The sequence below is a fragment of the Halichoeres trimaculatus genome, unplaced genomic scaffold, assembly GCF_033239565.1.
Source record: "Halichoeres trimaculatus isolate MK-OKI-2021-1 unplaced genomic scaffold, fHalTri1.1 fHalTri1_scaffold_18, whole genome shotgun sequence".
NCBI lineage: Eukaryota > Metazoa > Chordata > Actinopteri > Labriformes > Labridae > Halichoeres > Halichoeres trimaculatus.
The window spans coordinates 30,369,626-30,380,758 of record NW_027437196.1 but is presented as its reverse complement, the minus strand read 5'-3'; the positions used below and the strand labels follow the sequence as shown (position 1 = coordinate 30,380,758).

Here is an 11,133-nt window from a genome sequence, read left to right as displayed (position 1 = left end):
TTGAACTATAAAATGACCATATAAGTCTGTCTAAACTTGGGTATTCAGATTATTATCATAATGAAATGTAGTTCCAGGAGAGAAAAAAATGAAAGTAATTATGCATTTCCAAGGGGTACCAAAATGAGCAGAAACATTTTTTACAGTGTAGGGATTACATCTGAAAATATGTAACAGTAAAATCAACATTTGACTGAAGCAGCGCTGAAGTTTTGATCCATGAAGTATTCCTCTGTGGTAAAACAGCTCATTCACAGAACAACAGACAATCCTGGACTCTATCTCAGTTGTATTGTCAGACCCGTCATTCTTGTTTAAGGTACAATAGTAACTCCCAGGCAACTATTGGAGAAAGATTTGAGTCCTAAGGGATGATTTCGACCTTAAACCTCAGGACACAATGCCATATACCTCTACGTTTACCACAGCCTGAGCAGGAGACATCTCAGACCTGCCTTATCTGAAAACGACTTCCCTCCCATGGATCCAGCCTTGTAATGCCAATGGCACATGGCCATCAGGATAACAATGATCAATTCAGCAGCCTAACCTGATTCTGCTAGAGATGGCTTATTGATGTCCTCACGTTGCGTGCAGCAGAGACGGTGCTGCTGGTGATTTAATGACAGATTGACTCTCAGGTTGAAGCTGGATTCTTCCAGAATGCTAAGTGCTGCAGTTAACCTTTTCACGGCTGAGTTTGACACTTCATCTCCTTTCCTTTTAAATGCACAAAATTCTTCAAATAAATCTCCAAGTCCCCAGGATTCAGCTTTAATGAAACAAAGCACTTCCTGTAAAGCATGGCACAGGGGCAGAGAGGCTGCTGATGACTCAGATAAGAAAGTCACTTATAGTAATTGCAGCATGAAAAAATTAACTGACACTGGGCTGGAATATGTGGAGTAATTTACAGCTTGGAGGGTGGTTATTTTCTGTCATTGTCCTCCTCTGTTTAAAGGCAACTCACTGTTAGTGTCGTGAATCAGGTCTGAAAGCCCACACAGAGCAAATACGCTCATGTGCAATCAACAGCCTGGAAAGCTGAAAAGCCACAGTTATTTATCAGTCAGCCCTGTGCTATGCGTGCTTATTATAGTGCCATCATGCCAGGCTCCCCTCCCTCTAGTTTTCCCAGCATTCAATCAGAAAGCAAGGTCCCTATCTGCAGTCTTGGAGGGCATAATTACCATGGCCATTCTAACAATCTGTTACACAGTGCTGGAGAACATGTTGCACTGTGTCAGTGTGTAGGTGTGCGCTTTTCAGTTAGAAGGAGAGAAGTAGACTTCTTCTCACTTTCACTGTGACTTACAAAATAAAATGATTGTTTTATTTTGAAATGAAACTTTCCTTATTTGCTCCTGTATTTTTGCATCACCTCAGACTCTGTGACGCTGCAGGCTGTTGTAGAAAATACAATTTGTGCTTGGACATTTTGTTTTTCCCCAATGACTGAAGAACTGAAGGATGATTCCAAATCACTCTAAAATCCTAACACCCAAACCAAATACTGGAAGACACCCGCTAGAGAATGATAGATCTGAATCCAGAATGACTGCTCCAACAGGATCTGTATCATATCTAATAGCAGTGATACCAAAGAAGAAACCTGATGTCAAATGAGCTTCTGATGATGTAGCTCTGAACTTATTTCCCTATTTTCGTTGTACAAACCACTGTCAAAGCAAAGAACATGTCTAAATATCTTTTGCATTTATTTTTCAGGGACAGCATGTAATCAAGAAGCTTTTGTGCAGCTGTAATAGGCAGTCTGAGAACAACCCAAACACAAAAGGTCAGGGATTCAAAGCAAGCATAGCCTGTTTATGGGGTAAGAATATATCAATATATCAGCCCAATATATGGGCTGAAGGCACAAACAAGGCTTGCTGCCTCTCCCTGGTAATCAACCTCCACTGTCCGTGCCTGGCTGTTCCCTGCAATCTCATCCTCGAACCCCTGACCCATGCTCCCCCAGATCGCCCTGAGGACAGCTGGGAATCTGTGAAAAAAGACAAAAAACAGAAACAGAGGGGTAAGGAGTCAGTCTCTGTCATGGTGTCCAGTCACTGGTTACAAAGATCAACACTTACGCCTTCAGGTGGGGCAGGTTGTATAAAAATTCCCTTGTCCAGTATGAGGGAATTTCCCACCCAACCATCATGAACTTGACAAAGGCCTTTTCACGGCTGGCCTTGCTCACAGCGTTCTCCTGCATCCTGACGCTGCCTTCGGGGCAGAACACAAAGATGGAGTACTCCTCCATGTATTTAGCTGTGAAGACACGACAAAGATGAGACAGACGGAGACTTAGCATGACAGCGTTCAACACTTCCGCACATGTGTGCACACTGTGTTTTTCCTTACCGATCGAGGTGGGGAACCAAATGTTTCGCAACCGAAAGGCCTTGCTCCTCCCTCCAAAAATTCTTACAAGAACCCTGGGGAGGTTCTAGGAGGGAGGAGACTTCCCCTTGGCTGGGCTCTGGTCCTTCAGGGAAAAGAAATCCAGACAGATTTGTGTTGAGTTGTTTTTGTATTATCAAACATTGCACATCATAGCTTTAAAACTTCCTGTCACTCACTAGTTCCAGCCTCTGAGACTCCAGGATGTCCTGGATGGCGTCCCGGACACTGACGCCTCTCTGGTCCCCCTCCTAAAAGACAAAAACATGTCAAAGTTGTAACCATGAAGTATGCTCAAAAGTCTTTTCTTTTTTCCACAGGGTTCTCCTCTCAGTAAGTATGGTTACCATCAGCCACCAACTAAGCGTCTCGCTCATCTTGTCGCTGGAGGTCTCTGGCTCCACCTTTGCCTTCTGCCCCTCCACCTCGATGTGGTGGAGGCAGCCTCCTCCCTGCTTGGCTGGAAAATGAGTGAAAAGCTTTGTGTGATAAACTGTTGTATACTTTTCTACTCTGATCTATTCTACTCTGTTCTATCCTATCACATTCACTTCTACTGTCTCCTTACCTCCAGGTGCTTTGTTTTTTTTTTAATTTCTTTCCACCAGGGGCTCCACCCTCCCCTGGCTGCGGCTGGTCCGGCTGCAGCTTTTCCAGCTGTGGCTGCGGCACCTCGGAGGAGGAGGCTTCCTCCTCCAAGGAGCTATCCAGGGCTGGCTGCGGCTTTTCCGGCTTCGGCTGGTCCGGCTGTGGTGGTGCTTCCCCCCAGGATCCCTCCTCCTCCGAGCCCTCCTCCTCACTGCTCTCCTCTGAGGAGAGCTGAGGAGGCTACGCAGGCTGCGCAGGCTGCGCTGGATGCGCTGGCCACGGCGGCCGGGGAGGCTGCGTTGGCTGGGGAGGCTGCAGCGGCTGTGCGGGCCTCCGCCTGCCTCACCACCCCTCTCTGGTTTTGCAGCTGTGGGGAAAGGGAGAAAGACATTTCTCATAGAGCTCTAATGAGAGTGAATGAGAAGAAATTTTGATGTGGGTTCTTGCATCAAGCTGATATTAGGAAAAAGTCAAAAAGTATAAATAAATGAAAAACAAATAAAATAAATGAATTCATTATAAAACAAACAGGCTGACTAAATAGAGATATTTTTTACTTTTAAATGTGTTTAACTTACTAGACTGATCCCAACCCCTGGGACCGAAGCTTCATCCACTTCTCAAACTCAAGTGTACGCCATGTCTTCCGTTCTTCCTGTCTTTTTCTGTCAAGAGGCTGTTACCTGCCTGCTTCACCATCTACTCCAGGTTGTCAACCACCTTCTGGGGTGTAGACCTCGCAGCAACTGCCCTCAGAAACTGGTCATCGGAGGTCCTCAGTTTAGATAACCTGGACAACTGGGTGGTACGGACCAAGGCCCCCAGTTTAGGTATGCACAACCCTGCGTCCTTGGTGGAGGAGTAGAGCCCGTCAGTGGTGGACGAATCCAAGTGGAGCCAGGCTTTCACAGCCCCCATTATCAGTCTATCACACCCAGAAAGAGTAGCGACACCCGCGTTGCCATGATCAGCAGAGTAGATCAGCCAGGGTACCGCATAGGTTGTGAGGATCTCTACTCTCTGAAATGGTTTCGCCACCTCTTGCTGGTTTTGCAGCTGTGGAGAAAGGGAGAAAGACATTTCTCATAGAGCTCTAATGAGAGTGAATGAGAAGAAACTTTGATGTGGGTTCTTTCATCCATTCACCCGGAGGACCTCCTGCCTCAAGTCGCGGATTGTTTCATCCTGGTCCCGGATGTGCTGGCGTAAATTTGCACATCCAGGACATGCGGCTGGCCCCTCCTCTGAATCATCCTCCTCTTGCTGAAGGTCCAGCCTGCTGACCAGAGGAGGGGCTGGGTTGGAGGCCCTCAGGGCTGCCAGCTGGGCCAGCCCAGTCTCCTTCTGCAAACGGGACAGTTTGAAATTGATGCGTCGCTGGGTGGCATCATTGTGTGCCCTCAAGTGCTTTTCTAAGTGCAACACGTATGTGTTGCACAGCAAGTGCTTTTCTAAGTGCAACACGTATGTGTTGCACAGCAAGTGCTTTTCTAAGTGCAACACGTATGTGTTGCACAGCACTATGGGGCACACTCCGCCACCCAAGCGGACGCGACCGGTGGCCATAGTGGTTAATATGTGTGTTTCAAGTGCTTGGCCACACCAAACAGCAGAGGGGGCACTCCCCTGTCTCCTTAGTTTTTGTCATTTTCGGTAAGAAAAAAAAGAGAAAAAAACAATTAATAAAATCACCGGGGCACACAGATGCAGGATGTGATCAACGGACCCTTAAACTTTCCATTTCAGCAGAAAAATGAATAATAATAACAAAAAAAGTTCACTAACACCACAGATACCATCATAAAACAATAGTATCCTCATTAAAACAAGTTTATACTTGTTAAAAATGTCAAGATTTAGCAGATTAATTACCATTTAATGATGTGTTTTCCCTGATAATACGCAGCGAAGGCGCAAGGCTAAAGCGCGTCATGAACGGAGCATTAAACGTCACATTTGAGCTTTTAAAAAAAATAAAAAATAATAAAAAAAAAACACCACAGATTCCATCATAAAACAATAGTATCATCATTAAAACAAGGTTATACTTGTTAAAAATGTCAAGGTTTAGCAGATTATTTACCGTTTTATTGCGTGTTTTTCATGATTAAAATCACGGAAGGCGCAGGCTGCAGCAAGTCATCAATGGAGCATTAAACGTCACATTTTAGCTCTAAATTAAAAAAAAAAAAAACCCACAGATTCCATTATCAAACAAAAGAATCCTCATTGAAACTCATACTTGTTAAAAATGTCGAGATTTAGCAGATTAATTACCGTTTAATGACGTGTTTTTTATGATAAAACTCACCGAAGGCCTACGGCTGCAGCACGAAGCTTTAACCAGTGAAAGGCGTCGAGATTTAGCAGATTAAACACCGTTTTATGGCGTGTTTTTCATGCGTGAAATCACCGAAGGCCTACGGCTGCAGCACGAAGCTTTAACCAGTGAAAGGCGTCAAGATTTAGCAGATTAAACACGTTTAAATAATTAAGATTATGTAGAGGAATTCTTACTCACGTCTCAAAGTGAATCCGGTCCCAAACATGTGTGACGATGCTGCACTGTTCGTCCTCTCACGCAGAACGAGCACGTGGACTAACAGCTCCTCTCTCATTCGTTCACTGGCTCCGCCCCCTAGTCAATTAATCCATTAAGCAAAAAGTCATTCAATATGGGTGACTTTCTGATCAATAAAAGTAACCCAAATTTAAATGAGGATTTTCCAGGCAAACAGAAAGCTGCTAAGCTTTCCAGACCAGTTACACACTCAGGTCCTAACTCATGAAATCCCTTTAAATTCATTAAAAATCAATGCTTTGACCGAGGAGGCTGAAATTAGAGTATGTTCATCGTGGGTACATGTAGAATAAGTGTGCAAAAGATTGTAGACGTGCGGCATTTACAAGGGTAAAGGTCAGGGATCAGCACATCTGAGGTCTAAGGTCAAGAAAAATCCTCTTTATATTTATTTATTTTTTATTTTTTTAAATTAATGCTTTGACCTTGGATGATGCAATTTTTGTATGTTTACCCTGACTTGGTGTGGAACAAATGGGTATAAGGCTCATACCTGAAATCCTTGTGCAAAGTTGCCCCAGACCCTTAATTCAATATGGGAGCCTCTTTGATCCATGAAAGTAACCCAAATTTAAACAAGGATTTCCCGCCCTTTTTTCCTCCGTTTTTAATATTTTTTAAAAAAGACTTCTCTTAAAGATAATGCTTTGATTTTTGAATATAGTGCATAACTCCACGTGCTTTACATGATCCTTTTGGTTGCAACTCATTCAGCCTTTTAGAAAGCTACTTAGCTTTCCAGATGAGTTACACACTCGTGGCTTTTTGTAGCACAATCCTTGTCTAAAATTAAGCTCAGACGTCAAGTTTCAAATCATTTGGCCCATTTCTGTGGCAACGGTGAGCTGCCAAAATCTGAAAAAGGCAAACTTTGGAGCCCCCCCCTCGAAAAGTACAAGGCCGATAGAGGCACCGATGATGCCGTTCCGCTCGTATCTGGACCCTCTACAGTATATATATTTAAAGAAATCAGCCCCGCTAGACTATTAGAACAAAAGTTCCTCAAAACTGGTCAACTCTGTCAGAGGGTGTTGGAGGCTCTCAGTCCAGCACCCTGTGTGATTTTGAAACCTGGCCAACCAATTAAGAAAACTGAAAGACTTGGGAACTTGCTGTTTTTGCAGTCTTGTACAGGGGCCTCAGCCTGACTAGTGTGCAAAATTTGGATCTCCCAGGCCCCTGGGGGCCTCATGAGGCCAGAAAAAGATAGTTTTTGAGAGTAACCGAAAATGAGCTGAGGCAGCCCAAAATGAAATAAGGCCTAAAGTCAGCCCCTTTTAATTAATTAAAAATTAATGATTTGACCCAGAAGGCTGAAATTTACTGTGTTCATCGTGGGTACATGTTGAATAAGTGTGTATGTCCAGGACCTGAAATATTTTTGCAAGGGTAATCTAGAGGCCTAACTCAATTTGGGGGCCTTTTTTTTGACACTGAAAGGATACACCAATTGAAATAAGGCTTCTGAGGCCTAAGGTCAAGAAAAATCCCCCTTTTAATTCTTTAAAAATCAATGCTTTGACCTAGGATGCTGCAATTTTAGTATGTTTACAGTGACTTGGTATGGAACAAATGGGTATAAGGCTCATCCCTTAAATACTTTTGCAAAGGTTCCCCAGACCCTTAATTCAATTACGGTCCTTTTTAAACATTGAAAGGGTACCCTAAAAGTCTTTCCCATTCCCCGCTAAATGACTTGGGTGGGGGATGGGAGACAACCTCAGAAGGCTGAATAGGAGTCTTTTGCTCAACTGCTCAACTGGTGAAGACTAAACGAGCGGGGGATGGGTGAGATGGAGCCAATTTGGGGGACTATTTTCTCTTTGGGGGACCTTTTCCATGAAACTTCTCCTGATTGGTCCTAGTGCCATCTGGCCACGCCCCATCCCATTTGGGTGACTTTATTTTTCAATTTGGGGGACATTTTTTCCAGAACTGTCTCCTGATTGCTCAGGATGACTCTTGGCCACGCCCAAAGTCAATTTGGGTGACTTTCTTTCACTTTGGGCTTCTTTTTCCAGAAATTTCTCATGATTGCTCGGGATAAGCCCTGGCCACGCCCCAAGACAATTTTGGTGAATTTTTTTTCACTTTGGGCTACTTTGTCCAGAGTTTTCTCCTGATTGCTCGGGACGACTCCTGACCACGCCCCTAGTCAATTTTTTTTTTTTTTTTTTACTTTGGGTGACTTTTTTCCAAAACTTTACGGAACGCTCCCAGATTGGAGGAGGGCGTGAGTGAAGGACCGACAGACCTGACCTTGGGCTTTTTTTTCCACGTCGGAGCACTTTGACTCAAAATGTCTTGAGAGGTCTCGGAGCCCCCCGGTCCTCCTCCTGGCTGGGAGCCTCCATGTTTGAGAGACAAGTTTCCCAAAGTGATAAAAATGACCTCAAATTGATAAAGGGCGCGGCCAGGGGTCATCCCGAGCAATCAGGGGACAATTCTAGAGAAAGTAGCCCAAAGTGAAAAAAAGTCGCCCAAATTGACTTGGGGCGTGGCCAGGAGTCATTGCGAGCAATCAGGAGAAATTTCCTGTAAAAGGTCCCCCAAAGTAAAAATAAGGTCCCCCAAATTGAATGGGCAATTTGCATATATTTAACATAAAGTCTCCCAAAATGACCTTGGGCTCTAATTTCGTGGTGCAGCGCAGGGGGCGCAAGCCTGGCGCAGCCTGCGCAGTGCTAATTTCGTGCGGCGCACCGCCGTGCGCTCCCAATTTGACAATTTGGTAGACCGTCTGCGCAGAGGTGGGTGTTTCCGTGCGCCAGGGGGAGTTGATGGCGCACCAGGGGGAGGTGTCCGCAGATTCATGTTGGCTCAGTGACAATTTCGTGCCAAAAAAGTGCGCTGAAAGCTCACCAGCTCCAACCTGGTCTATCCTCGGCGCAAGGCGGAGCGCACCCCACCCAGCTGTAATTTGGTGACAGGCGCACATGTGCACACATGTCATCAAAGCCTCAGAGGCAGGTTTCCAGAGTGTCAGGCACATTTTAATGCAATAAACAATCACAGCAATCACTATTTAATGTAACCGTCTGAACCAGCATATACATTTATATCTATATTAACTGTCCCGTCACATCTGATGTCAGATTAAAGCCGTTTGTCATAATGGAAAGTTAACCTGACAGCAGCTGGAAGTTTGATGCACATCTTACGATTTAACAATAAACAGCCTTAACGTCTGATACTGAGTATATCTGGTTCTCTCATTTCATTTAATTCAAAGAAAAGAGGGAGAGAAAAGACGAAGAAAAAAGAGACAAAATAAATGTTTGTCACTCAGGATTTACCCGTGATTTCCCATATTTCTCTGTTTTAGTCTTTATTTTTAACGTGATCTAAAAAGATGGAGTACATTACTGTAAGGAGGATGAGGTGGAGACACTGGGAGAGTATACAGTGTATCACCAAAGGCTCTGCTTGGTGATGACAAACCAGGAGTGCAGGTGGATCAAAAGTATTCTGAATGGATAAGCCAGCTGTGTAACTGCCTCTTAATTTTTTACTCCGGATAATGACAAAGGAACAGATTACATCTGTCCCGGGAGCTGGCCCACACGGTGACGCGCGTCGTGTCCTCCGATGCGCCCCGCTGTCCATTGACCTGCTGCAGGGACAGCGGCTCTGACCGTCTCCGCTACCAACACTCTCTCCGTGGTCCTGGAGATCACTCAGACCAATCAGACGCTGCGCCTCAGTCGCAGGGCATTTAAAGGTGAGGAGAGGCGCTCATTTGATTGGTGAAAACAGCGCTCGGCTGTGTTAAACCCACTCGCGGCTTTTCTCCTCCCTCTCTGCCATTTGCGCGGAGGGAGGCGTGGACGCAGGTCTGCGCTCATGTGCGCCTGTACTGCGCCTCTCTTGGCAATGCAGGAAACTTGCAAAGTGCGCCGGTCACGCCCTGTGCGCACGGCGAAGGCAGGCGCAGGGCAGGTGCCCCTTAAGTCAATTTGGGCTGCCAAGGGTCACGGAGTTCAAAGAGTTTGGCTATGACACTCCCTAGTGGAGTTCCAGTGGTGTCACAAGCAAGGTCCCCCAAATTGACTTCATTTTGGGGGAAAAGTCACCCCATTTCATTTGGGGTGGTCTTTGACGCAAAGTATACTCAAATTTACCTATGTGGTACAACGAAATGGACCAAAACCCTAAGGCTAATGAAGGTGTCGAGGAAAGAGAGGACCACAGAGGACTTCCATCTTTTTCTTGGCTCTGCCCCTGCCCCGCTCCTCCCTCCTCTCTATCAGGCTCTTACAACTTTCACGACAAAACTCCACTGAGGAAAACACAGTTGGACTCAGTGATGACCTGTGCAGCAAATCCAGCTTGAAACGAATATTTGCAGAACTTACCTTCAAAACCTGTCTCCTCAGCCACTTTTACCCAGGCCTGCTCCTTTTTTTCCAGTCTCTGTAGAGTACACACGTCATATCGTATAACCCTGGATGATGACACACCGCACAGATTTTTTTCTCCCCCATCTTGGAAAAGCAGGGTTGGAGTCAGAGCAGGTGGCAGATCCCCCCAGGGTGATCAAATCAATGACGTCGTGGGGGAATGTCATCGCTGATCGGCTGCCGCAGCACAACCTCATGTTAATTTGTGTAGAAAGTTCAAAGTTTTCAACTCGAGCATAGAAGTGTCTGACACCCCAAATGTGCCCATTTGCCCGGCGCCGCGCAAACGTGTCCAACGCGCCGGGGCGAATCGGCATCTTAACTCATCTTTGCACTGACTTTGAATGTAACTGACGCAAATTTGCTTCAGTGTGGTTGAACCATTAGGCTGATAGCGCCATATGGATGAAGGAACGCCACCTTCAGCTAAATCTGTCCAAACTGAGCTCATTGCCCTTCCTGCTTGTTCCTCGGTTCAACCACAGATCAGTGTCCTGCTTGATTCTAATCAACTTGTGCCCACAAACTCTGCCAAAAATCTGGGTGTCCTGATTCATGACCAGCTGACCTTTAAGGTTCATGTGGCCTTGATTGCTCAATCTTGTCGATATGCCCTCTATACCATCAGGAGGATCGGACCCTACCTGACACAACAGGCCACACAGCTTCTGGTACAGGCCCTTGTGATATCACGCATCGACCACTGCAGTTCCCTCCTAGCAGGTCTCCCTGCATGTACATTTAAAACTGTGCAGATTACCCAGAATGCAGCAGCACGTTTGGTCTTTAACCAGCCCAAAACAGCACATGTCACCCAGCTGTTAATCTCTCTTCACTAGCTTCCAGTAGCAGCTCCAATCAAATTCAAAGCTCTTCGTCTGGATTACAAAACATTGACAAAAACGGCTCCTGCCAACCTGGGGTCCCTCATCGTTCAGGCCAGGCCCTTAATCTGAGCATTCTCCTCTTTGTCCTCAGGGGTAGAATGAGTCAGAAAGTCTCAGACCCCGCTCTCTGTGAATTTCAGCACTAATTACTGAATGAAGTTGAAGGTTGAAGCATATTGTTGCAGCAGTTAATTGTGGTTAGTTGGCTAGATTGTTCTACATAAAAAAATGATAATAATAATAGTAATAATAAAAATCTCCTTGCACT

The 11,133-nt window shown here is 45.5% G+C and overlaps 1 long non-coding RNA gene across 2 annotated transcripts; it reads right to left on the bottom strand.

The window, feature by feature from the left end:
- Positions 1 to 1,730: 1,730 nt before the first annotated feature.
- LOC141807670 (uncharacterized) lies at positions 1,731 to 5,572 on the bottom strand. Of its 2 annotated transcripts, XR_012599854.1 has the most exons (9): positions 5,519 to 5,569; positions 4,144 to 4,341; positions 3,576 to 4,053; positions 2,978 to 3,364; positions 2,757 to 2,869; positions 2,589 to 2,660; positions 2,371 to 2,494; positions 2,097 to 2,277; positions 1,731 to 2,005 (listed from the first exon to the last, which is right to left on the bottom strand). It is a non-coding gene; the product is annotated as an uncharacterized LOC141807670 (long non-coding RNA). The 2 variants fall into 2 exon arrangements; XR_012599855.1 differs by lacking the exon at positions 4,144 to 4,341 and having other exon boundaries at positions 5,519 to 5,572.
- Positions 5,573 to 11,133: the final 5,561 nt, after the last annotated feature.